The following is a 27,337-nucleotide window of genomic DNA, read 5'->3' as shown; positions in this document are numbered from 1 at the left end:
TAGTTCTTAACCACTGCACCACCAGGGTTTCATTAATATCTAGATACCTCGTTAACTACACATTTCATGGCATAAATTTACATTCATTGTTTATTCATTTGTTTATTTATTTTGGGCCCTGTTGATGGGAATCTAAGGAAAGTAATACTAAGTTATCCACACACACACACAAATACCTAAAAGAAACAGGAACAACAATAAAAAAAGCAAAAAAGTGTAAGTGGGTAGTTATGTAACACAAATAAAAAGTAAAAAAGATAAATTAAGGCATATGCACAACATTTTGCTCTATGATGGCTTTCACACACAGATCAACTACAAGTAAATATGCTAGTTTAATTTAATACAACAATTAATCAATTTCAAAATAACTATTTTAATTCAGGTACATTGGAGACCCTGGGTAGAGCAAATAGTCACGCACTGGACTACTAACGTAAAGGTTGGCAGTTCAAACCCACCCAGGGGTGACTTGGAAGTAAGGCCTGATTCCAGAAAAATCATGGTCTTGAAAGCTCAATGGAGCAGTTCTGCTCTGCACACGTGGGGTCTCCATGAGTTGGAATCAAGTCGATAGCAACTAACAACAATTCAACCACAACTCACTTTACCAAGCTACTAAAAATGTTTTCAAAGTAAAGTGCTAGAGCTCAAAACTGCAATCCCCTATATTGGATTGAACCTTAAACTTTGCCTCTGCAGGAGTTCTCTTGTGATTTTAAATGGGATTTCATTATAAGAAAAATTCAAATAATTTTTTCAAGTAATTGTGAATGGACAAAGTTGCAGAATGAAGCATATAGAGCAACACTTTCAAATAGGACTTTTGCAATGATCAAAATGTTCTGTATTTGCCCAGTCTATATTCGGTTACTGAGACTTTGAAATGTGGCTAGTGGGGCTGAAGAATTACTTTTTAAATCATTTAATTCAACCAATTTAAATTAAATAGTCACAGGTGGCTAAGTCCCAAGTCCATGGATCAGGCATCAAGCTGGAGGCTTTTCCTGATTCACTTAGCTGCAATGCCTTATGAGCCCAAGGGAAGAAAGCAGGCTGACTCACAGGCTGTGGAGGTTGATGAATTCCAAGATTGGTGGGTAGGACAGCAGACTGGTGGCTCACAGGCTTTGGAGGCTGGTGAGTAACAGGATTAACAGGCAATATGACAGGTTGCTGGTTCAAGTCCCAAGAACTGGAGGTCAGATGGCGATGAGCCGAATATAGGATCCACAGCAAGCTAGAAAGCTTTATCAGAATTTCACTATGTATATTGGGTGCAGGCCATACCCCCAAGAAAACTCCCCTTACAACTGACTGGCTGACCACATCAGATCACATCATTGAAGATAACTACATCATTATATAACTGCCAAACTACATAATTACCTAACTGCCAAACTACTGACAGTCATGGAACAACCAAGCTGACACATAGCCTTAATCATCACAGTTTACCCCTTGTCTACTTGGTATCTGTATACATCTCCTTAAATCATACACAATCTCTAAATAAGGACAATTATAAAGTTATACACGCACCTAACATGATACAACTAACATGCATACAACCAAAAATGTACTAGCCCCATTTACATCTTATATTTTATAAGAGAAGGAAACAAAAATATTTGATGCACACATACAAGGTAGAAATACTCATAATAATTACCGCCCTCTTTTCTGCAGCTGGTCACATGGTCCTAACTAGTATTTAGGACTACCTTCTTCCAAGACTAATTTTGCATTCCTTTACCATCAACAAACATCTCAGCTAGTCATGGTTCTTTGCCTGGTAGGGTGACCCAAATCTTCATGTCTAAAGGGTCTGGGCCATTACTAGTCGTGTTGGAATTGGGTTGCTATAGTTTTCCATTGACTTTAAACACAGGGCATGGCAGTACGAAGAAACACCCTGAGGGTTATCCTTCATTCCAGACATACTCTTCTTTACCGCTAATTCAATATCCCCTTTGTAATTAGATTCAATCACACCAGCCAGTATGTTAACTCCTTTCTTAGCCTGTTGATCCAGAGGCATGAGAAGCCCAAAGTGGCAGGATGGCATTATTAACTTAGAGTTAAAAGGAATCCTTGTCTCCATGTGGAAGCATTCTTCTCTTTGGGACTAAAACCTCTACACAAGCAGAGCATAGGATTATGGGACAAGAAGCAAAATTTTATGAGTGGGTCATTATGGGTGTAGTGCCTGGTGCTATTCCCATTTCCACCCCTTGATTCCTAGACCCGTGAAGCCTGTCTATAGAAGAAAAACCACCATATATTGGATTCTCGTTTAGAGCATATATAGCCTCTTAGAGATGATTGCCCCAAACTTGCGATGTATTGCTACGTAGCTGGTGCCATAATTGTGTCTTTAGGAGGTTTCAGAATGATGACATACATGGTAAGACCAGCGAATTCCATGATTATGGGCCCATTGTTGCACTTCATTTGGTGTGAAGTCAGTCCCTAAACTAAGGCATTGCTATGTGGGATACCATGATGGTGAATAAGGCATTCTGTAAAACCACAGATGATAGTTTTGGCACAAGCATTGCATGCAAAGGAGGCAAATCCATGTCCAGAGTAAGTGTATGTCCCAGTAAGAACAAAATTTTCCCTTTCTGTGATGGAAGCGATCAACTGTAATCAATCTGCCACTAGGCTGCTGGCTGATTACCTTGGAACAGCACCGTATTGAAGACCCAGTGTTGGTCTCCGCTGCTGGCAGATGGGCACTTAGGAGTGGAAGCAGCCAAGCCAGCCGTGGAGAGTGGAAGTCCATACTGCTGAGTCCATATATAACCTCCACCCCTGCCACCACGGAAATTTTTTTCTTTAGTCCATTGGACAATGACAGGGGTGGTAGGAGAAAAGGATGACTTGTTTCCACAGAGAAAATCATCTTATCCATTTGATTATTAAAATCCTCCTCTACCGTGGTCACACTTCCGTGAGCATTTGCTTGAGACACAAATATCTTCACTTCTTTGGCCCATTCGGAGAGGCCTATCCACATACCTCTTCCCCATACCTCCTTGTCACCAATGTTCCAATCGTGTTCCTTCCAGGTCTCTGACCATCCAGCCAAACCATTGGCCATAGCCCATGAATCAGTGTACGGTTCCACATCTGGCTATTTCTCCTTCCAAGCAAAGTGAACAGTCAAGTGCACTGCTCACAGTTGTGCTCTTTGGGAAGATTTCCCTTCACCACTGTCCTTTAGGTAGTCCCAGAAAGGGACAGTAGTGTTGCTGTCGTCCACTCCTGAGTGGTTCCTGCATCTCACACAGAACTATCTGTAAACTGGGTGTGAATTTTCTCTTCTTCGTCAGCTGATCATAAGGAACTCCACATGAGGCCCTAGGTGCAGAGTGGGAAAAGGTAGGTAATGTGAGAACAGTGGAGACCAGGGGCATTTGTGCCACTTCCTCATACTACTTACTTGTCCCTTAAGGTTCTGCTAAGGCCAAATCTTGTATATACCACTTCCATTTAATGATGTACTGCTACTGTGGGTCAGACAACACCCAGTTCATGATGGGCAACTCAGACTGCATGGTGACTTGTGACCCATCTACCGATCCCCAGTAATAAACCAAAAGCTGCTTTTTCAAAAGGAAAGTAGTTATCTGCAGAAGATGGCAGGGCTTTTCTCCAAAATCCTAAGGTTTTGTGTTGTGCTTCACCAATAGGATCCTGCCAAAGACTCCAAACAGCATCTCTATCTGCCATTGACATTTCAAGCACCATTGGGTCAGCCAGGCCATATGGCCTAAGTGGCAGAGAGGCTTGCACAGCTGCCTGAATCTGTTTCAGAGCCTTCGCTTGTTCAGGGCCCCACTCAAAACTAGCAGCTTTTTGAGTCACTTGATAAATAAGCCAGAGTAGCACACCCAAATGAGAGCTATTTTGCCTCCAAGTTCCAGAGAGGACCACCAAGCACTGTGCCTCCATTTTAGCTGTAGGAGGCGCCAGATGTAACAACATATCCTTTGCTTTAGAAGGAATATCTCGACATGCCGCACACCACTGAACTCCTAGAAATTTCACTGATGTGCCAAGTGCCTGAATTTTTGTGGTATTAATTTCCCACCCTCTAGCATGCAAATATTTTACCAGCAAGTCCTGAGTCATTGATTGACACTTCTTCCCTACTAAGTCCAATCATCATAATGTCATTGATGTAATGAACCAGTGTGACATCTTGTGGAAGGGAAAGGTTATCAAGTTCTTTGCCAACTAAATTATTACATATGGCTAGAAGGTTGTTATACCCCTAAGAGAGGACACTGAAGGTATACTGCTGGCCTTGAAAGCTGAAGGCAAACTGCCTCTGCTGTTTCTTCAAAACCGGAATCAAGAAAAAGGCATTGGCCAGATCAATAGCTGCATACCAGGTGCCAGGAGATGTATTAATTTGCTCAAGCAATAAAACTACATCTGGAACAGCAGCTGAAATTGGAGTCACCACCTGGTTAAGTTTATAATAATCCACTGTCGTTATCCAAGATCCATCTGTTTTCATACAGGCCAAATAAGAGAGTTTAGTGGTGATGTGGTGGGAACATCACTGTAAAAATGGCATGGGGGTGCTGTCTGACCTCCTCTAACTTCACAAGGGGGAAGAGAATCAAGATCAACAGCCCAAGGCTGATTCCTATGAGGCGGAAGTCAGACAAGCCTCCTCTCTCTGCCATCTTTACTAATTCTGACACCAACCATCCCTTTCATGACACATTCTACTTCTCTGCTGGGTTCAATAATTCATTGCAATGGCCACACAGAACTCGCAGACCATGATTATGGGGCTTATTAGGCAAGTAACAGGTTACAATTCGGGCTCAGGAACACTCAGGGTGCAGTTCTTCCATCAGGGCATCCTCTTTTCAGTTGTGCCTGCAGGCACACCTCTTCCTGGCCCTCAGTCTCTGCCCAAATGCACAGCTTTCTCTCTCCATGTCCTGGGAAGCCCACCATGCCATCTCCTGCTGCCAGGTCTCTGATGCCACTTCCCAAGTTCTCTCTCTCTCTCTCTCCGTATCCCGGTTCTATGAGCTTCTCAGCCCAGGGATTCCAGGTCCAAGGGACATGCTCTGCTCCCGACCGTTCTTCCTTGGTGGTGTTGGAATCCACTCTCTCCTGCATCTGAGGTGGTTCTTTTCAAATTCAGTGGGATGGCAAAACTGATCATTCCCCTTGGTGGCCACAATTACCATATCTGCACAGTCTGGCCCAATCACTTGGGTGGGAGTTACAAGACCATGGCTAGAAAGGCCACACAAAAATGATGCATTGCACTGCAACCATCCTTGCATCCTTCAAATTCTAGGTAGTGGCAGTAATCTCTGCAGTCCCTCTAGGAATGAGGTATTGCTTTTGGTTTACTATTTTCCTGGATTGGGGCACTTCTTATGGCTTCCGCTTGGCTTTTCCGACTGTAATATCCATTACTACATTTGTCAGGGATCCAATTTGGGAGTTCTGCATGTTGCTGAATATATCTATTCCAATTATACATTCTGGAAAAGGGCAAATCACTATAGGATGGGTTCAGGAACTCAGTGGACTCACTGTGAGATGAACATGAGCTAAGACTCCCTTAATAACCTTACTCCTATATGCCCACACTCTGACTGGTGGGCCACAATGACATTTTAGGTCTCCTGAAATTAGAGTCAGGTCAGAACCAGTGTCTAGTAATACCCAGAAAGTCTGGTTATTTCCTTTTCCTCCATAAATAGTCACTCTCATAAAAGGCTGTAGATCCCTTTGAGAAAGGCTGGGAGGAAGATTTATAGTATAAAATTTCGGTAGTCTAGTGAGGAACTTCTTTAGGGATTTCAGCCTCCCCTTCATTGAAGGGGTTGTGGGTCCGTAAACTGGCTCAATTCTGAGGATTGAGGAGCCTTGACGCTCTGTTCTGACAATCGAGTTAGACTGCAGTTAACTTGAGCTAGAATTCTTCCACTTGTCTGATCAAGTAAATATTTGGTAGATTTCCCTTCTATTTCACCCCTGGGGACACCATACTATGTAGCCAAAGCCATAAGTCCATACTAGTCAAACTATTATAATTAGTGCTTTGACTCTGCTGTCCATTACAGTAAACATACCCACCTCGTCTTTCTTGATTGAGTGCCACCACTTGGACCCTGCCACCACGGGGGTTCAATCAACCCCATTGTAGTTAGTTACCTTAACTCAGTTAGGGCTGTTCCTACTGTCAAATCTGACTTACATGAAATATCAATCACAGCAATCTTCAAGGACACCGGGGCTCCCTTCACAAATTTGTTCCTCACTATTCATTGTGGTAAAAAGTGTGTCCTCTGGACACTCCATGTGTAGGTCTGTGGGTCTAACCTGATAAATCAACTCTAACGTGTCAGTTTCCCTAAGCCTTTGAATATCTTCTTGTACAGGCAGGTCTGGCACTTCAACTTGATTTAGTTTAGGCCACTGTGTAATCCATGCTTCAGCGACCCAAGCAAATAAGCTATTAGATCTTGTCCTAACCCCTCCAGCTTAAACATTGAATGAAGAATCTAGGCTTAGTGGGTCTATATCAATAAACTCAGATTGATCCAACTTTATATTCCTTTCACTGTATCTCACAGCCTTAATAACTATTCCCACACATATTCTTCAGGTTTCTCTTTGTACATATTAGAAAAGTCAAGCAGTTCTTTTGGAGTGTAGTGTACCTCCTCCTAGGTCACACTTTGTGCCTTACCTTTTGAGGCTCACTGGTATTTAAGACTAGATATAGGTCTAGAAGCAAAAATGGGTAGTGGGAGGGCGGCTGATGTGGGTCCTGAGAACACTCATCAGTGTCTTGCAAGGCATCTACCCTAGGCAATGCCCCAGGAAATGATTAAGACGCCTCCCGGGCAATAACTTAGATGCCACCCTAGTAGATATCTCAGACAAAGTCTCTTCAGAACCAGCTGGGTTAATCTCAACAGATGGGGTAAAGGGGCTAATGGTTTCACTGGGAAGGGTTGCTTAGAGGCAAAATGGAGTAATCTCTTCAAATGGGAGTGAGAGGGTTCTGTTGGCAGGAGTGATCCAAGGCAATTTAGGGGCTCAATGTCCCCAGCTTCCTGATATCTGCCCATATGTCCCCATTCCAAGATTCTGGATCCCATTTTTTTCCATTCAATACCCTCATTTTAACTTCAGACGTCATTCAAGGTTGGGAATTCAGTTAACATAGTAAATCAGCCACTCTTACAATGAGACTCTGAGTTTGGTTTTCTGCAATACCAGCTCTGTTATTACAAGAAATAAGGCTTTGTTTCAGGGCATAGGTAGCAACTTTGAGATCTTTTATGTGTGTTCCTGAGCAGTGACTAGTGCCTAGTGAAAGTAGGACCAACCAACCAGCTTCCCTATAATTCTCATTCTGACAACATTGTAGAAAAGTATCAAACATGCAGTCACCCAGAGCCTCGCTTCTTAACAATACTTGATCTATTGGTGGTGATAATTTGGGTGTTAATATTGCTACCTCATACCATGGATTAGCAGAGCCCTCTTTACTACTCGAGACAGAGTCACCGGTATTTTTAACACTAGTCAGTCTTGAGAACCAATTTAGAAAACTCAGCCTTACAATTTTGTTTCTCTAGAATCACCCTCAGTATTAAATGCCTTAAGTTGGTTTCTCTAGAGAAGCAAAAACACTGAAGCGTGTGTGTGTGTGTGTGTGTGTGTGTGTATAGAGAGAGAAGACAGAGAAAGAGAGATTTATCTATTTATCTCAAGGAAATGGCTAATGTGATAAAACCCATAGAGGCTTGCAAATCCTAATTCTGTGGTCAGGCTTCAGGCTGGAGGCTTCTCCTGACTCATTTAGCTGCAGGAGCTGATGAACCTAAGATTAGCAGGTCAGATGGCAAGCTGCTGAGTCAGAGGCTGTGAAGGCTGACAGATACAAATATGGCAGGTAAGATGGCAGGTCACTGGCTTACAGGCAGTGCAGGCTGACAAATCCCAAGATTGAGAGGCAGCATACAGACCGCTGATCAAGTTCCAAGAACAGGAGGTCAGATGATGACAACCCAGATGCAGGATACACAGCATGTGAGTGAACTTTGCTGCAAAGTCCATATATATATTAGATGCAGGCCATATTCCTGGGGAAACTCCTCTTACAACTGATCACATCAGATCACATTATAGAGGATAACTACATCATTACATAACTGCAAAACTATATCATTACATAACTTCCAAACCACTGAGAATCATTAGTCAAATTGACACACAACCTTAACTATTACACAGGGTGCACTGCATCTGAATACTTATTAACACGTTTTCCAGATGATTTGAAGGCACATTTAAGATTTGAGAAACAATAATCTACTGGTATTATCTGTGCCACGTACTTTCAAATCTTAATTGGCATTGCTTTTAATGGTAAAGAGTTTGTGACCATATCAAAAGCAAAACAATTCTATGATCATTAAAAAACCAGGCAATGAGAATATTAAAAAAAAAAAAACAAAAACAAAAAAAACTAGGCAACGGGTTGAATATTTCCAAATATCCAGATGTTTTGCATTATGTTTCTGAAATACACAGCTCCTCCCCATTTTATATAAAAATCTGCCTCCAGATGTTTGGCATCATGTGTTGCCCAGTGTGTTCTCAGAGCTCCTGTGGATAACTTGCTCACTGTATTCTTGTGAATTTTCCATGATGATTGGACGTACACACACCCACACACACACTCACACACACATTTTTTTTTTAAAGACACTTTCTGTCATAAAAGGCAATTACACTTGGTGAGAGTGGCCACTGAAGTGTAGTGTTGTTGTCATTTCCTACGTACACATCAGAAACCTCAACTCACCAGATAATACGTCTTAACACTGCCTGAAATGAAAACCAGATTATCTCCATCTAAATCACCACATCTCCTTTAATGTCTTAATATGGGGATGGTCTAAACTGAGTTAGCTGTAGAAAACTGACTACAGGCCTCCTCTGACCTTTAAAGAATAGGAAAAGAACAAAAACGTTTTATCTGAATTAAGAATTCTGGTATATATATATATATATATATATATATATTTTCTTGTTAACTTTATGAGTCAGAATAGACTCGACAGTGGTAGGTAATTTTATTTTATTTTCATTTACTAGTATGCAGACATGGTACAAACAATCAACATGACTGGCTGCTAACAAAGGTTGTAGGTTCACGTCCACACAGAGGTTCTTCAGAAGAAAGACCTGGCAATCTTCTTAAAAAAATCAGCCATTGAAAACCCTATGGAGTACATTTCTACTCTGAGACACAGCTTAGTTTATTTTGACTTTGAGAGGCATAGAAATCCAAATCTAGTTCTAATGGAATGGTAAGTTTAAGAAAAAGAAAAGTTTAAGTAGACGGAATTGGAAGAAGAGTGACATAAACATAACTAAGAAGGATTTGTGCAGATCAGAGAAGGAGGACCCATGGGGTGGCTCATTGGAGAACTCAAGCAAGTACGCCCTTCCTTGTCTTTCCTTGCTTGTAAAAGGCACAGTCCTTGGGACTAATTTTTTGGAACAGTGGATAAAATATTTTTCAGGAGACACATATAAATGGTTTAACTTTTCACCTAGATCTGGGGAAGTTTAATTTTTAAGTGTGTTTTTAATAATTAAATAAATAGCTGAGACAGTAGACACTGAAGAATGAAGGCCAGGCCCACGTTCACTGGGTCACAGGCCTCCCTCTTTCCCTCTGTTTCTTATCCCACCTCCAAATTCACTTATCGTTCTCAAAGGAAATTGAGCAAGAGAAGAAGAAAAGACTTATAAAAAAGTAAATGAGATAAATGTCTATAGATAAGGGAGAGGAGAACAAATGTAGGAGAAAGAGGTATGAAAAAGAAATGCAGGAGTGAGCTACAAAAGGGCAGGTTAGAAGAGATATTGGTGGTCATACAGGGACAAACAATGGTGCTTTCTGGCCCTCCCTCTCTCCTCTCCCCTCACTTTCATTAATCTTTTCAGAAGGTGGAAACAGTCTTCCATGACTCTTCAGTGGGAGTCATTTATACATAGTATAGTGAGCTGTCTACTTAACATATCTGAGCACTGAGTCTTCCTTACTTAATTAAAGAATGGTCTGCCTGCTGGGGTCAATACCATCAGCCTGCTCTAACCTCCAAGTGCTCTTACTCTCTCCCACATTGGCAAGTTCTCCAGGTAGGACTAGCTACACAAGCACAAGTTTAGTAAAAATAAAAACTCGGATCCCCTTTTTCAAAATGTATTACTAATTATAAGCCTACAACAGGCAGAGCATTGTGGGAAAAAACACGGGCCCTGGGCTACTCTAAGTACAAAGCTTGCACAACCACACAGGCCACACAGCCATGAAGCTAGGTCCAGGCCTTTAACTGCTCCTGTCCTCCCCTGCAGGGTTCCTGGGTGATGCAAACAGTTAATACATCCGGATACTAACCAAAAGGTTGGTGGTTTGAGCCCATTCAGAGGTGCCTTGGAAGAAAGGTATGATGATCTACTGAAAAATCAGACACTGAAAACTCAATGGAGCACAGTTCTACTCTGACACACACAGGGTCGCCATGAGTTGGAACCTACTTGATGGCAACTGGTACTGCTCCCCCTCTCCAGGAATCAGCTATGATCAGCTCTGCCCCAACTCAATCGCATGGTCCACCCCTTTCCACTGCTCCCTTGCCTCCATTCTGGACCCATCTGCTCCTTCCATTGTCTAACAAAATGTCCATCCTTCCTCAATTCCGTATTGTGTTTCCTATTCTCCAACCTCTCACCTCTTGGGCACCACAGGAGAAAACCTCATAGCTATGCAGATTCTTTCACACCAATGTGTAGTCTTAGACTCAGTGGACCCCAGAGTTGTCTGCAAATCTTTGTTTTTCTTTGGTCAGCTTTTTCTCCCGTCCTCCACAGGTGTGAATTCAGTGCATTAGCTCTTTGCAAGCTCCTTACCTTAGGACCTCTGCTAGTCAACTTTCTTCACCTCTCTACAGATAATTTAGAGGCTATAATGTAAGCAATCTTTTAATTGCTGCCCTCTACTTATATATGCTCTTCATAAAATTCCATGTTTTCCTCCTTTTCTCCTATTTCAATGCACAGGATTTTTTTTTTTTTTTCCTCCTTTCCTATGTTCTGGATAATATAGTCCCTACTTCTTATGGGAACTCAATGAATTAACTAACTCTTCTCATTTCTGACACTTAAGTTTGTTCTTTAGGATCTCTTTCCCTTCAGCGCAAAAAGTACAAGTACCTAACTTGTTAAAAAACGTCCATTATAAAACAAAACCTTCCTCAATGTCTTGATACCCTCTAGTCACAATTTGTGTTTTTCATTTCAGAGCCAAATAAATTAACAAGTAGTCTATTTTTACAACCCTTTTCAAACACACAGCAATTTCATTTTCTCTAACCATTTTCTTGAAAATGCTGTCACCAAGTTTTTCAGTAACCTTTGCTAAATAATGTGTGTGTATGTTTGTGTGTTTTTTAAGTTTGTGTCTTTGTTTACTTGACTGCGATAGTTAATCCTGATGACCACACCTTCCTTCTGGAGACTTTTTCTCACGTGGTCTACATTCTGTTTTGCTTTTCTTTCTGTTTTCTGGCTCTCACTCAGTTTCTCCATTGACCCTTCCTTCTCAGTTCCTCTCATGTTGGTGTATTTTCCTGAACACTCTTTTTTCCCATTTACATATTTGTCCTAGTGTTATCTTTGCTCATAACTCTACTTACACAGTTTACACCAATGACTTACAAATCTATCACGAACCTCTTTTTTTTTCTTTTTTCTGAGATCAGCTCTGTGTATTCAACAAAATACAGGGCATTTCTATTTCCTTGTCACACTCACTGCCTTTTAAGTCAACATATTTAAAACAAGGGTTTTCTTCTCCCCAAAACTCTGGAAGTGCCATTCACTGCATCCTCAATCTTGATGAATACGAACAGTTACCACATGCATCAAATCAGAAGACCTCTTCAATATCCCTATGTCCTTTATCTTTCATATCTAAGAGTTTTTAAACTTCAGTAAGCTTTATCTCTTAAAGTCTCATGTATGTATCTCCTATTCTGTACTTGCTTGGCCACTGACTTTGGCCAAGCCTTCAGAATCCTTTAACAGTGGCTAATGCAGGAGCCTTTTAGCTGAGCCCAAAGCCCTTGTGGCTCTGTAATGCTCCTCTCCCAGTCAAGTAAAGAGAAGGATTAGGGTTATGAAATTACTTTAATCAAACTTCTTCTTGCCCTTCAGACTTAATAAAAGTGCCATCTCTACCAGGAAGCTTCTCCTGGCTCAATATAACTACAAACCCAATATTACCATCAAGGGTTAAGTACTTCCAAAATACAGCATATTCTGTGAGTACTGCCCCCCACCCCCCATACCATAATATAATCCTCTCTACTGTGGGTGAAAACCACAAGCAGATTGCACAAGGACAATGACTTATTTGTCTTTTGCATCCTAGTGCCTTTGGACCCCCTAGGATATGCTTAACTTTAGAGAATATCTAATAATGGTATGAATGAATGGGTATCAAAATTCACAGATTGTGAAATCTTCAAATATGAATTTTTGTGAATTTTATGTTCTTGATGCAATTCTGCCTGAGTCATGGAGAAAGAAAAGGGGCAATCCTGCTATGACAGTTGGGTCTGGAGAGATTTAGGAGTTAATTCTGGATCTTCATTTCCTTTGAAAGTGTGGGTCCATCCCGTCTCTACTGGCAAATATAAAAAAAGGTCATGTATTCTAAGATAAAAAAATAAATAATATTTTTTTTTTTTTAAGATACATTGTGCAAAATCATCGTGGGGGTGCAGTCTGATCTCTTCTAACTTCACAAGGGGGAAGGAGAATCAAGATCAACAGCTCAAGTCTGATTCTCAGGAAGCGGAGGTCAGACATGGCTCCTCTCTTTGCCATCTTTACCAAATCTGACACACTTTCTACTTCTCTGCTGGGTTCAATAATTCATTGCAGTAGCCACACAGAACTCACAGATCATACTCACGATTACAAGGTTTATTAGGGAAGTAACAGGCTACAATTCAGACTCAGGAACACTCAAGGATACAATTCATCCATCAGGACAGCTTCCTCCCAGCCGTGCTCACAGGCACACCTCTCCCTGGCCTTTGGTCTCTGCCTGAAGGCACTCAGCTTTCTCGCTTCCTGGACAAGGAAATCCACTGTGTGTCTCAAATGTGTCTCTACTGCTGGTCTTTCCTTCATTGTTGGTGGTGGGCTCTCTTTCCCACCTCTGGGGTGGCTCATTTCAAGGCCAGTGGGATGGCAAACTTGACCACAATCATGGTATCTGCACAGTTCTACATAATCACTTAGGCTAGAAAGGCTACACAAAAGTAATTCATCACACCACACACTGTGTCAATCCTAGGATCTCTGGATTGAGCCATTTTTTATAGTTAGTTGTGTCCAGGTCTCTTTTCTCTACTAGACTATGAACTTTTTGAGGAAAAGGAATGTGTCTTATTTGCTTTTGTGTGCATAAACTCTGGCACATAGCTCATTATCAATACACATTTTTGATACACATTTAAGTAAATACCCAGGTCGTAAGGACTTTGAACACTTGGCAGAATTGAACTATGCTCTTCACTATCCCAGAAAACACGGAGACAATAGAGAAGGTTTGACTGTCTCAGGACTTAAGGCCAAGGTCAATTTAACCGGTTATTTTCGTGTTGTCAAATGACCTTTCCCTATGAACCCGTTAAAAAAAACCTTTGCCGTCGAGTTGATTCCAACTCATAGTGACCCTACAGGACAGAGTAGAACTGCTCCGTAGAGTTCCCTATGATTAAAACAAAAAACCAAACCTGTCGCCATCGAGTGGATTCATAGCCACCCTATAGGGCAGAGTAGAACTTCCCCATAGAGTTTCCAAGGAGCAACTGGTGGATTTGAACTGCTGACCTTTTGGTTAGCAGCCATAGCACTTAAGCACTACACCACCAGGGTTTCTTTCCCTATGTTTAGGTCCTATTATTACTGTGTCTCTGGCAATTCTCATAGGAACCCCTTCTCTACGTGACCTCCACATCCAATCCATTATTAAGTCCAATAAAATAACTCCTAAATATCCCTCAAGTGTGTCCATTTTTATCTATCTGTCCTACAATCACATTAATCTACCTTACTATCATCACTTTCCTGATCTAAAATAGCCTTGGCTCCATTAACGTGTTCCTGTCTTAACCAGTTGCCACATAATCACAGATATTTTTAAAACACAAATCTCTTTGTGCTCTTTGCCAATTGTACTCAGACTACAATGCCAACTTCATACAATCATCTGCTCAGTCCTACATGGCTGGCTCTTCCTTTCCACTCCACCCTCAGCTCATGCTAATTTCTGTCTCACTATGACAGTCACTCTATTCTCCTTTCAGTTGCTAACAAGCTGTATCAGACACTGTTGGGGCTTCTCAGTGATTCAATGGATCCCGTTTACTATTTCAATGCACCCTCCTCTGGCTTCTGTGCACTTTCACTTATAATTTCCTATACCAGCAGCTTTTGTTTGGAATCCTGACCTTTGGCTACCTACTGTTGCTGCTACATAAAAAGGCCTGGAAATACACGAGAGTTTATAGCCCCTGGGACAAGCCCTTAACCAATGTCTAAATTGTACAGGAGGATAAAAGCCAGCTCTGTGGACTTATGTAGGATGTACCCTGAGTTATAATTTACACTCCAGGGCTCCACAGCAGGATCAGGCTGAAACTAGGGCTTCGGCTGAAATCCCACCCTTACTGGCTCCTTCCCCTTCCCTTTCCTGCCTGTCACTCCTGTTCTAGGTTTCCTAGGAGCTTTTCCTTTATAAATCACTTGCACATAAAACCCTGTCTTAAGGTCTGTTCCTGGGGATCTCAAATTAAGACACAACCAAACTCACCCTACCTTAGGTCTTTGCACATGATGTTTCCTTTTCCAGAATACTCTTTAACTCAATTTTTGCACATCTTATTTGATATCACCTCACGGTAGAGACATTCCCAGTCCACCTTTTTATCAAACACCCTGTTTGTTTCCTTCATAGCCCTTCCCATCAGTTGTTATTATTTCTTTTCTGTTTGTTCATTTGTGTGTGTGTCTGAGTCTCTATCACTAGACTGGGTTTCCATGAAGAAGGCACTATGCTGCTTTGTTCGGAAAGGTGTAACTAGCATCTAGTGGTCATTCAAATATTTATTGACTGAATATGTGAAAACCTTCTAGTTTTAAAAGAATGAAACATAAGTTGAGTACACAATGGCTCAAGGAAACCATTAAATAAATCATAACCAACCAAAAAACCAAACCCACTGCCATCAAGTCAATTCCGACTCATAGCAACCCTATAGAACAGAGTAGAACTGCCCCACAGAGTTTCCAAGGAGCACCTGGCAGACTGGAACTGCCAACCTCTTGGTTAACAGCCATAGCACTTGACCACTACGTCACCAGGGTTTCCACATAAAGCATGTTAAACAACCCAAAGCAAACTCACTGCTGTCGCGTCAACTCCAACTCATAGCAATCCCACAGGACAGGGTAGACCGGCCCCACAGGGTTTTCAAGGTTTTAGTCTTTACAAAAGCAGATTGCCACATTTTTCTCCTGCAGAGTGGCCGGTGGGTTCAAATCACCGACCTTTCAGTTAGCACCCGAGCAGCTGGCCATTGTGCTACCAGGGCTCCTATAAAACATGTTAATGCCTAATTATTACTAAGAAGATTCTATCGCCACTTCCAGATGGCCGTAGGAAATATAAGTTGTTTACATAGAGGCGATGATTTGAAGAATATCATATGCTCACACAAGCCTGTACTTTTCTCTAACAAACATGGTATAGTAACGCAGCTTTCTCAATTATTTTGCCATGCCAAATTTATCAGGAGATTGATTTGAAAATAAGTCTTTTCTTATTATTTCCTATGTCTTCTTGATTTTTAGTAATAAAAACCCACATATCTATTGTGAAGGGTTGTTTTCTTCTCGCATTATAGTTTCTGGAGAAAAAAACAATTAATTATTGGCTCTGAAGAAAGGACAAAATTCATAAGTTTGCCTTTAATAAAGGAGAAAAAAAGACCAAGTCAATTTTCAAATTTAGTGTCAGATAATGGCATCTGTCATCTTGTGGGTGCCCAAGGAGTTACCTTAGCTAGGAATTGTAAGAAGTAAATAACTAAACAAGCAACAGAAAATCGAAGGGTAACGAAGTGTTCACCACATAAACAATTTTTGGTAGCTTTCTAACTAATACACAATTTATATTCATATGTATTTCAATAACCTATTTCTGCCTCTTGTGCCTTACACAGAAGATGTATTGAATATGTTTCTACTGAATAAGATATTTTTCATTTCTAGTGAAGCCTGGTCTTTTTTTGTCTTCAGCTAGCCTCTTTCTTTGCTTTTGAACACCTCCGGCACCTAAAATTCTTAACCTGTCATGCAGATTCCCAAGTTTTTATTCTGGTATCACATTTTCCATGAAAATTTATTGCTTGGCCTAATTTTTATAACAGTTTCATGGTATAAAAGCTTGATTCTGAATATTAAATATTGTACTTCTAAATACATACTTTCAGATTTTATTTGTGTAAGGACAAAGACATTTTGTATCAAAGACCGTTAAGACTCTCATTATTTTCTATTTGAAATCTCTGTTTTGGAAGTCTTACCTATTTCCTACGTCTTCTTGATTTTTAATAATAAAAACTTCTGGAAATTCAAGTGGACATTCTACTTAAACATATTATATATGCATATGTGTGTCTGTGTGTATGTATACATGCATGTGTGTACACACATATTTAAATATATAACTAAAGTTAGCAATAATGAATAAAATAACAGGTAATGCAAGTGTTGAGGCATATACCTCAATCTGTCAGTTCACTCCCTTCACTGATGCCAACCTACCCTAATAAAACATATCAATATTTCTAATTTAAGTGGGAAAATGTATTAGAAATTGTCCAAAATGGAAATTTTATATTAAATTGCAACTTCCCAGCTTTCTTAAGTATTTTATAACTACCAATTTTAGAAACTAAATCTCATTTATTGACAGTTGAATAATCTTGTATATTATAGAGTCTAGACCAAAAACCCGGTTGCCACTGAGTTAATTCTGACTCGGAGTAATGCTATAGGACACAGTAGAACTGTCCCATAGAGTTTCCAAGGCTGTAATCTTTACAGAAGCAGACTGCCACATCTTTCTCCGGCAAAGCCTCTGGTGGTTCGAACTGCCTACCGTTTGGTAGGGAGCCAAACACTTAACCACTGCACCACTAGGACTACTTATTATAGAATCTACTATGGTACAAAATGTCACAACAGATTGAATCAAATGATCTATCTAGCCTAGCATTGTAAATAAACCTAAAAAATTGTCATAATTGCCTTATGGTATTCAATTGATATTTTCAATAAAAAGCCAGAACCATGCATACGGCAGTGGTAGGATAAGTTGCCCTTTAAAAGATGTATGGAATCCTGGTGATCAGCTGTTAAGAGTTTGGCTGCCAGCCAAAAGGTCAACAGTTCAAATCTACCAGTCTCTCCTCAGAAACACCCTGGGGCAGTTCTACTCTGCCCTATAGGGTCACTATGAGTTGAAATCAGCTTGACAGCAAAGGGTTTTTTTTTTTTTTTTTTAACACGTGTAAGAAATATCTGGGTTGAAATTAAAACAAAAACATAGTAAAATATGCCTGAAAAAAAAGTAGGAATTTATTAAGTCATATAACCTATGTCTGTGTCTTAGTTATCTAGTGCTGTTATAACAGAAATACCACAAGTGGATGGCTTGAACAAACAGAAATTTATTTTCTCACAGTTTAGGAGGCTGGAAGTCCAAATTCATGGTGCTGGCTCTAGGGGAAGGCTTTTTTTCTCTGTCAGTTCTCGAAGAAGGTCCTTGTCTCCTCTGAGCTTCAGCTCCTGGGTTTCGTCATGTGGCTTGGCTTGTGTCTTCTCCCACATCTGCTTGCTCCTCTCTCCCTAATCAGCTTGGTTTATATCTCAAAAGAGATTAACTCAAGATATACCACACACTAATCGTGCCTCATTAACATAACAAAGACACCATTTCAAAATGGGATTATAACCACAGGCAAAGAGGTTTGTATTTACAACATGTATTTTTGGGGGATATAACTCAATCCATAACAGTCAGGTGGAGCTGGGATCAGTGATATTATTTGGCTGCTGACTTCTTTTATCTTCTAGCTCCATTCTCTGCCATGCTCAAACTGATGTGGTGGTAAGATGGATGATAGCATCTCTGGGCCTGCATTATTCTGGATACAAATCAAGCTAAATAAAATAAAATGGAAAGAAAACATGTCTTCCTCAACAAACAAAACAAAGACATTAGCATTAAACAATATTTTGTTTTCTACTGTCAGCCATGAAGGAGTAGTCCTCTTGATATAAACAACTATAAACCTACATAAAATGTATGGAATTACTGTTTCCAGGAACTTTATTTGGGGCAGTGCAGGATTATGGTTCCTGAGATAAGGGAAATAAGAAGTCAGACCCAAAATTGCTCCAGCTTTCACCTTGGAGATACTTTCTGAACCATGGCGCAGGGGATGGGGCAACGAACAGAGCATAATAACATCAATGACGCGTGAAGGCATTCAAAGTTTGTGGCTGCTTACGAGGCTAGGTATTTGGGACAGTGTACTGCAGAGAAGGGAGCTCTGGAAGGATGGAACCTCAGAAATCGGCACAGGGCTTCACTTAACAACTTGGGCTTAATATTGAGCTTCTCGTGTTCAGAGGGGAAGATAAATGCCACATGATTGCTAAGGAACCTAGGAATAGAAGCTGAAAAGAGACAAGGGCCTTTCCCCAGAGCAGAGAGAAAAAGCTTTCCCCTGCAACTGGCACCCTAAATTCAGGCAACTAGCCTCCTACATTGTGAGAAAATTAAGCTTCTGTTTGTTAAAGCCAAGCACTTGTGGCATTTCTGTTATAGCAGCACTAGATAACTAAGACACACTCTATTAAAATGGTTGAATTTTTTCATTGCACTCCACGTCTCATTCTACAAAATGAAGAGAACAAAAGAGTGGGGCATAAAAAGTCCTTGGAGCATAGGCCATGACTAATTGTTTTTCCATAAAATAGACTACTTTGTGGTTAGGTACTTCATTTCAAATATTAAGGCCCATATTGGATTGCAGCTGGCCCAGGAGGTTTTGTGCCTCATGCTTTCTAAAGACAGGAAACAGCTTCCCCCCTTGAACTCCTCTACTCTTCATAAGACAAGAATGGAAGGGTAACAATTATCACGTGGAACGGTTATTTTAAAAATACAAAAAAATTGTCATGAATGAAACAAAAAGTACCAAAAGGAAAAATATTCTTTCCACAGAAGCAACAGTAGAATCTAGGTAAGCATAAACCGTAGCCTAAAAGGGCATTTTAATAAAGTAATGTGTGCATTAATTTGCTGATTTAGTCATTCAGTCTTTACTTAGTATATGTGCCAGGTAATATGGAAATGAATATCATGCTATCTACCCTCAAAGAACTTGCTTTCTAGTGAATGTGTTTATGAGTCATGATTTGGACCATGGCCCAACTGTGACTATCCTACTTTCACAGATGTAGTCATATATTTACATCTCCATGTAAAGTTCTAGGTTGGTTTCTGTGCAAGAATACAAAATATAACTCATTCTCCTCAAAATATTATAATTATATTTTATGGTATTATAAGCTTTAGGAAAAAATAAAATATTGAACTCTCCTGAAGATCAAAGACTATAGCCTTCTGTATTGATTATGCTTCAACATACAGAAAACAAAAATCCTCACAACTGGATCAATAAGCAACATCATGATAAATGCCAAAAGTTTGAAGTCTTCAAGGATTTCATTTTACTTGAATTCACCACAATCAACACTCATGGAAGTAGCAGTCAGGAAATCAAAAGACACATTGCATTGGGCAAATCTGCTGCAAAAGCCCTCTTGTTAATAGGCAAATATGTCACTTTGAGGACTAACTTGCCCCTGATCCAACCCATGGTGTTTTCAATCACCTCACATGGATATGAAAGCCAGACAAAGAATAAAGAAGACTTAAGAAGAGTGGAAACCCTGGTGGCGTAGTGGTTAAGTGCTATGGCTGCTAACCAAAGGGTCGGCAGTTTGAATCCTTCAGGCATTCTTTGGAAACTCTGTGGGGCAGTTCTACTCTGTCCTATAGGGTCGCTATGAGTTGGAATCAACTCAATGGCACTAGGTTTTTAAGGAGAGTTGAAGCCTATGATTTATGGAGTTGATGAAGAATATTGAATAGACCATGGACTGCTAGTAGAACAAACAAATCTGTCTTGGAGGAAGTACAGCCAGAATGCTCCTTAGAAACAAGGATGAAGAGACTTCATCTCACATACTTTGGATATGTTATCAGGAGAGACCAGACATCACGCTTGGTAAAGTGGAGGGTCAACGAAAAAGGGGAAGACACTCAAGGAGATGGATTGACAGTGATTGACATGGTGGCTGCAACAATGGGCTCAAGGAGAACAAACAGTCATGAGGATGGTACAGGACCTGGCAGTGTTTCATTCTGTTGCACACAGGGTTGTTATGAATTGGAACTGACTCTATGCCACCTAACAACAACAATAACAAAAAAACTCTAAGAAGTAGAGAAGAAAATCCCTCAATCCAACTGGGATAATCAAAGAAGATATTCTAAAACACTGTGAGAAGGTGCTTAAATAGGCTCAGACTTTGAATTAATGACAGATAGCAAATGGGGAGCATCCATGTCAGAACTCATTCCAGTCCTAGAGTAGCACAATAATGAGATGAGTATTTGAAGAAGAACAATTCATTGAGAGTTTCTCAAGAACATGCTGTTTTTGTATATTAACTAGAAAATGCTTTAACAACCCAGGGATAATTTCTGCCTTATCCTCACACAAGCCCTGGCATGGAATAGATACTCAATAACACAATGATGAATTACAGTGGATGAGATGATGAATCAGAAAAGACATCTTTTAATAATTTAAGAATTATAAGAAAGAGGGAAATTATGGTGGGCTATAAAAGCAATGCAGAATTTTAGACTTCATGTAGTAGTGATGCTAAAATAGGAGGACATCATGGTATAATCAAAGTGATACTTTTGGAAAATTAATCTGACAGTGCAAATTAGATCAATAGAGAAGATATTCTATAAGTAGATAAGAGAACATTGCAACGAGAGCACTTTACATGGCATTCGTATGCAATGTTCTAAACTTTAAAGTTCAGAATTAATTAGAAATTAGAACCAAATATTGAATGTTGCCATTTATTTTTATATTATCAAATTGTTCCATAAATTCCCTGAATATACAAAATTTGTGATTGGGTGCATGTATTAGTTTCTTAGGAATGCCATCACAAAGTACCACAAATTGAGTAGCTTACAAGAACAGGAATTTATTGTCTCACAGCTCTGGATGCTAGGAGACCAAAATCAGAGTATTGGCTTAATTGACTCCTTCTGAGGACTCAGGGACAGAATCTGTTCCATGACTCTCTCCTAGCTTCTAGGGACAGCTGGAGTTGCTTGGATTGAAAATCATTCTTATCTCTGCCCCCATATTCATATGGCTGTCTTCCCTCTGTGTCTCTTCTCCTATTTTTATAAGGACATGTTGATTAGAATCCACCCTACTTTAGTATTATGTTAACTTATCTGATAACATGTTCAAAGACACTGTTTCCAAGCAAGGTCATATCAACAGGTGTCCAGGGTTCCTGTTCCTCCTTCAGTGTTCCTTAACTCAATATTTTCTCAATCATGCAGCTTCTTACTGAAGCCGAATATAGGAGGCATCCTTGAATTCTCCATTGCCCTCACGTCCCATATTCAATATATCAAAATTAAATGTTGGTTTTTCTTACATTGAGTTTGCAAATCCTTCATGACTTCCTCATTCCCCTAGCATGATCTGATTATTTTCCTTCATTCTTTTCGTGTCTCAGTGAATAAAATCACTTACTCCAAACAAGAATTTAGGAATTATATCTTGTATAATTTTCTCTCTCTTCCTCAGACACCTAATTCTTAGCAAATTCTATGTTCTTGCTTTAGAGTATATTACTAATATGTCCAGTTAATTTTAACAACAACAACAAAAAAATCATTTATCCTTCTCGTATAATCCCCTCATAATTCATTCTATGCACATTAGTCAGAAAACCTTAAAGAATGAAAACAGCTACATGTACAAAAAGCAAAGCTGAAAACATTTCAAGAAGAGGAAAAGCATTTGCTAGAGTCCTAACTTGGCAAAGATCTCAAAGTGTTTGCGTAACTGAAGAGAGGACAAGGTTACTTGAGTGTACTAAGAGAGTTTGGGGAGATGCTCAAGGTAAAGTGAGCAATTATATCAGGAATTAGTTTGTATATAGCACTGCGGTAACGTAATCTGATTTATTATCTTAGAACACTACTCTTGTTACTATAAATAGGACAGATTACAAATAAGGAGATTGCAAGAAAGGAAGTGGGGTTAAGTAACAGGTAAGAGATGATGACATCAAACAAACAAAAAAAAAACCAACAGATTATGGAAATGGAAATGGAGAAAAGTGCTTGCAACTTAGATATATTTTTGGTATAAAATTAGTAGGATTTTCTGATGGATTAATATCAGTGTGAGGGAAAAAAGAAAAACAACTACTAAAGTTGTGGATTGAGCAATTGAAGAATGTTTGTGACTTTCATGAAGATAGAGACAGAGAAACAGATTTCAGGGAGGGAGAAGTATAAATCAAAATTTCAGAGATCCAGTAGCGATATCATAAAAGTGAATGAATGAGTAAGCCTCCCTACGATTTCTATAGTTTCCTTGTGCAATCCAAACGTCAGGTGAAAGATGAACTAAGATCATTCTCTTCAGGTTCTCATTGCACACATAGGTGACAGACAGAGTTGGGAAATTTCTAACAATATGAAAAAACTAAGATTTGGAGATCAGATCACCTTTCTGGGAAAATAAGACTTCTAATTTAACAGTAAAAATAAATGCACAGTGAATGTTTTCAAGATGGCAACTTAGCTAGTGAAACTGACACAGTCAACCATTAGATAGGACAAAATGATAATTCTAAAACAAAATGCTTCCATTGGATAACCATGTAAAGTCAATATTGTATAAAGGGTCAGTATTCCCTGATCTGCTCCTGATATGTTTATAATTCCTCTTAGAAAATCGTAGTGTTGACAATAACAAAAGGTTTTCATCAAGTTGCAGTATTCTTAGACTTGGATAAGATCATCTGAAGTATTTATCTTAAATAGCTGAAAATAGAACAAGCAATTTTGAGGGAGAGGTGGAACATCACACTGGAAAAGGGAACTTGGTAATCAGAAACAAATAAAATAATAACACATTTCAAGTATCAGAGAGGAGATTAAATCATAAACAGAAAAATAAGAATTAAAGTAAAAATCAAGAAGAAAACAGAAATCAGAATGAATGTTGTATATAGAACCAAGAGAATAACAATACGACACTGGCTATTATAGGTTTGAGAACACCTGCCATTCTTCCCAGCAATCACGACCTTTTGTAGGGTGAAGGTGAGCTACAGAAAATAAAACAAAGTTGGCCCATAGAAATCTGGGGATATCTAGTACCTGAGTAATACGTATCATCTTCCTCAAGCTCACCTCAAAGGATGTATTTTGATCGGAGTTTATATAACACACAGAACTCTGTTTCCAGAGTTAAAGATTCTTTGACTTCTTGGCAATAGCTCCTTTGACATTTTACAGCCATTTAGAACTTTCATGAGTTTTAATTCCTCAATGATTCTCTGTTATCTAATGTTTGCATACCAGAAAGAAGCATAGGTTCTAATATGTTCAAGCTGTTGGATGATGTCCTAAAGTAAATGGTAGATTGGTGTTTTTTTATTCTCATAGCTTATTAGATTCAACTAGGGAACTTAAAAAAAAGGAGGGATACTTAAGCTCCACCCATGTGGTTAAATCATTCTGAGATGTCTCTCTATAGCTAAAACTCTCTGAAATATACTAAGAAAGCAAAAGAAAAGTCTATGTTGCTCTCCGGGCATTTAAAATATTTTGTCTTAATAACAGTCAAACACCTTATATTAAGTCAAAGAAATAGAATATAAGAAAGAATTCTGTAGTACCCTTGTTTGCCCGCATTGTGTCCTATTTTCAGTTTTGGAATTAGATATCTATAATATTTATCATTTTACTTGGATCCACAATCAACACCCATGGAAGGAACAGTCAGGAAATCAAATGAGGCATTGCACTGGGCAAATCTGCTGCAAAAGACCTCTTTGAAGTGTTAAAAAGTAAAGATGTCACTTTAAGGCTAAGGTGTGCCCATGCATGGAGTCTTTCACCTCATATGCATGCGAAAGTAGGGCAATGAATAAGGAAGACTGAAGAAGAATTGACACCTCTGAATTGTGGTGTCGGTGAAGAGTATTGAATATACCATGGACTGCCAAAAGAATGAACAAATCTGTCTTGGAACTACAGGCAGAATACTCCTTAGAAGCGAGGATGGTGAGGCTTTGTCTCACATATTTTGGACATGTTATCAGGAAAGACCAGTACCTGGAGAAGGCCATTATGCTTGGTAAAGTAGAAGGTCAATGAAAAAGAGGAAGACCCTCAAGGAAATGGATTGACACAGTGGTTTCAATAATGGGCTCAAGCATAACTACGTTCATGAGGATGGTGCAGGACTGGGCAGTGTTTCGTTCTGTAGCGAATAGGGTCGTTATGAGTTGGAACACACTTGGTGGCACCCAACAACAACAACAACGTTTACCACATGCTGTCCTGGAGGCCTGTTTTTATGTTGTGCCAGCTGCATGATCTGGTAATACTCTAAAAAAAAAAATTGTTGAGTCAGTTCCGACTCGTAGAGATCCTACAGGGCAGAGTAGAACTGCCCCATAGGGTTTCCAAGAAGTGACTGGTGGATTCAAACTACCAACTTTTTGGTTAGCAGCTGAGCTCTTAATCACTGTGCCGCCAGGGAATATAATAGTCGGGTTAAATTGGACAATAAATAAATAAACAAATTCTAAAACTCAAATTTTGTTTGTGAGAAAGGTTGGAGGAAAGAAAGTTCTATTCTCTTCTTCCACCTGCTTTTCTTGTCTCCTTTTCCCAATGCTACATAGACTATAAATTGAAAATATCAAAATTTGAGCCATTTCATAGCACAAACAGAAAGGCCTGAGAAGAGGTTGACAAGCAGTAATGAACTTCAATTTTATATTAAAAATATAGCTAAAAGACTATCTAAAAAGGAGGGCTTTATAACCCAAAGTAGAGATTCAGGTTACCAGATGAATGGTTGGGTTCTCGATACGAATCATTCAAAATAAAATGTTTAAGATTGCGTCTGCATTGATGTCATATAGAATTTCCAAAATCTCCAAAAAGTCTTATCCTTTATAAAGAGCAATACACTGTTGAGGAAGAAACACCACTTTGTTTCTTACCAGAAACATTTTGGGAATTCCTCTTTTAAAGAAAGAGATAGGAATGAGCGTCCACTGCTTTCTGCACATGCACGCCACACATGTATGAACATGATCTCAGATGTGCTAAAAGTTAAAAAATAGTTGACAGATGACTTATTTTCTTTCAATAGTCATATATACATGAAAATGCTTAATCAGAGAGTGCTACCAGACCTATTCTCTCTATGAGCAAAAGTGATTTTCTTACAATTGAAAGTTAAAAGAAACTGGAGGAAAAATATCTGAATAATTTGGGTCCAGATAACATTTTTTTTTTTTTAATTTAAATGCAGGCTAAATTATATAGTGAAGAGAACACTAGATCAACAGATAAAATACTCAGTTCAGGTTCCTAATTAAGCCACTAACTGCATATGTCCTTAGGCAAGACATTTAAACTCTAGCCTGGAGCACAATTTTCTCAACTCAAATTAAGCACTTTCCATCAGACACATTTTAAAATTGATCTAATTGTAAAAAAAAAAAAAAAACTACAGTATATTGCAAAAGGAAGGCACCATAGCATTGTTGGTGAGGAGACCAAGGCTCTAGCTTTATCTCTACCACAAACTAATTATCTGATCTTAAGTAAAATATCCATTTATTCATTCAACAAGTATATTTATTCATCTGCTATTTCCAGGCAGTATGCTGGTATTAAGGAGCCCTGCTGACACAACAGTTAAGTGTTCTGCTGCCGATTGAAATGCCGGCACCTAGAATTCCCCAGAGAAAAGACCTGGAGATCTGCTGTGGTAAAGGCTGAGACCAAACATATTGCTGGGGAGTAGATTCCGACTCGTAGCAACTGTATAGGACAGAGTGGAACTGCCTAAAGGGTTTCCAAGGTTGTAATCTTTACAGAAGCAGACTGCCACATCTTTCTCCCACACAGTACCTAGTGAGTTGAACTAAGGTCTTAACCCTATGGGACGATTCTACTCTGTCCTATAGGGCTACTGTGATCCAGAATTGACTGTGTGATGGCACACAATGAGAGCAACATGCTAGGTATTGAGAATGCGACAATGAAAAACAGAGACAAATACCCTGCTTTATTTATAGACCTTACACATTAATAGAAGAAAGAGACAAACTAATAGTTAAACAAGATAATTGCAGATTTGGATGAATTTTTAAGAGAGAGTAAATGGAAAGGAACACATTCAATGGAGCCTCTCTAAGGAGGTGACCTTTGAGCTGAGGTGATGGAGAAGGAGCCAGTCATGGGAAGAGTTGAAGGAAGAGCAGACAGGGAGATCAGCAAGCACCAAGGACAGCAAGCCAGAAAGGGCTTGGCACTCGGGGAACAAAAGGCACAAACCTGGACCACAGTGTTTCTATGTATTAAAATGGGAGAGATGAGCTAGATTACTGTATCCTCCACAGGGAGAGTTAGGAATATACAGATTCCAGATTCCAGGGCCCCATCACACGCTACAGAATCAGTATGAGGGTGGGGCCAAAAGAGCTGAACGCTTCGAAATCTTCTCAAATAATCCTGATGCAGGAAAATTACCAACTAAATGGCTTTAAATGTCCTTTTTCACCTCTAATATCCTACGGTACTAAAAAAAAATAATCTGTTAATTACCAATTACCAGTTCTCTAGTATACATACAGATTGTATTTGCATTGCAATATATATAATTTTTATAAGAGAAGGCACTAAAAAGGAAAACACTCAAGCCATGCAGAAGCTTAAATTAGTGATTTAAAGCAGGGGAAA

This window comes from Loxodonta africana, chromosome 6 (genome assembly GCF_030014295.1).
Source record: "Loxodonta africana isolate mLoxAfr1 chromosome 6, mLoxAfr1.hap2, whole genome shotgun sequence".
Classification (NCBI taxonomy): Eukaryota; Metazoa; Chordata; class Mammalia; order Proboscidea; family Elephantidae; genus Loxodonta; species Loxodonta africana.
Note: the sequence above shows the minus strand (reverse complement) of the source record.